This window comes from Mustela nivalis, assembly GCF_964662115.1.
Source record: "Mustela nivalis genome assembly, chromosome: 13".
Lineage (NCBI taxonomy): Eukaryota > Metazoa > Chordata > Mammalia > Carnivora > Mustelidae > Mustela > Mustela nivalis.
This window is the reverse complement of record NC_139032.1, coordinates 45,651,607-45,653,668: the sequence shown is the minus strand read 5'-3', so window position 1 is coordinate 45,653,668 and position 2,062 is coordinate 45,651,607.

Here is a 2,062-nt window from a genome sequence, read left to right as displayed (position 1 = left end):
TGCTCTGCTTGTATAGATGGTGGTTGTGAAGAGTGCTTTGAGAGGTAGAAAGCAAGATTTCCCGCATGTGGCTGGGATGGGTTTGGGGAGGGACAAAGACCCAGAGAGCAATGATCACAGGGTGAGAAAGTTCTTCCCTCCTTTCAAGTGTGTTTCAACCCTCCAATTAACTTAGAGGAAAGTCTCACATCAATGGTAGTTCTCATTTTTTTTTTTTTTTTTTTTTTTTTAAGCAGAGAGAGAGAGAAAGGTAGTAAGCAACTGTATCTAGCTAGACTTCAGTGATATTTTGTTTTCGAAGCCTTTCCTTAAAAGATACATTTAAATAAAGTAAGTAAAGTAGGTATGATGGTTTTAAAAAAGTAAATAATATCATAGGTTGAAGGCAGATGTGGTAGAAATTGTGAAGTGGGTCATCTTGGCACATGGCATAAAGGATCTCAAAGGGGCATGGCTAGATTGTTCACCAGAGAAGACGAAGGCCCTGGACAGATGCACCCCGTCCTGCCAGATCTGTGGACATTGCAAGAGGCTATATGTGGCCTGCTCACCCCACTGGGGTGTCCTCAGGCAGGACATGGAGAGGAGACTTGATCCCAGCCAAAAGCATGCAGCTAAGTTCCAGCCATGGGTTAGCAGAGGGCCTCGCTCTGTGGGACATTGTGGGGAGAAATAAACATAATGACATAAAAGCTCCATCATCTTGTGTGAGCCGTCAGTAGGGACAAATCGACTGTTGTACTTCGGCCTCGGATTTTTTTGTTCGTTATGATTAAATGAGCTTTAAGGACTATAAATAGACATTGTGTATTCTGTGTCTCCTTAAATCACACCGAAGTGGGCCAACGTGAAGGAATCTTTTGGGAATTCCAAGGCAACAGAGGGCCACAGAAACAAGACCAGCTTCCAGCATCACAGACTTGAAGCAGAATTCTGGCTTAGCCACTTGCCCTGGGCCAAATGGTGCCCCCACTCCTCCACAGGCTGAAGTCTGGCCCCCAGTACCTCAGCACATGGCTCTATCTGGAGATAAGGTCTTTGAAGAGGTTACTTTACATGGGGTCATTCAGGTGGGCCCTAAGGAGAGGAGAGGAGACCAGAGGGGCAACCATGTGGTGAAGACAGACAGCTGAGGGCCATCTAGAGGGGACAGAGAGAAGCTTCAGAAAGGAAACCTGCCCTCCCCTTGATCTCATATTTCTAGCCTACAGGGCTGTGAGAAAAGAAATGTATATTGCTTACGCCCCCCAGTGTGGGGTTTATGTTCCAACTGCCCCAGCAAACCAGTCCTAGCTCACACTCAACATTGGGTGGTCTTGGGTAGTTTGTTCAACATCCCTGAGTCTCTGTGTCCTCATCTATATATTCGGATAGTTCCAACCTCGTAGAGATGTTCTGTGCTGACACACATAACACACGTTGTAATTGACAACGTAATTGACAATTTACTTCTTCAGGTGAATCACTCTTCTCCCATTTCCAAAGAGGTTAAGGCCCAAAGTGATAGCTGTGATTCCACCTCCTGGCCTAAAACTGGCTAAGACGTGAGCAGCTCTTACCATATAGCCCTTATCAGAGCTAGATAGTCCCCTTCTGCGACTCATAACTATTAACATGAGGCTGCTTGTTAGATTCCCACTTTCTTGATAAAGCAGATCTCTGCCCAATGTTTTCCATAGCTCATCAGCTCATCTGGGAGAGTGTATGAAGCAGAGAGTCACTGAAGAGATGTGAGCAAGGGCACAAGTGCTGGGTGTGGGGCCTCAGGTAGCGAGGATGCTGGTCACTTCCCACAGTGCCCCGGGATGGGGGTGACAGAGGAGGGACTGGAAGCAACTTGTGGGGCTGGTGTGGGGACTCTAGGATCACACATAGGCCCATATCAGGGCTCCAAGGCTTTATCTCTGAGACTCTAGAAAGGTTTTTCTGCCCTCTGATTTGGTTTCCTCCTTCCTAAGATAAGAGGTTGCAAATAGTGTGGGTGCTTTCATTTTATGTAAGGATTGTGTTCCTGAAAATCTAGTACAATTCAAGGTGTACAGGATTAGAATAATTTATCTGT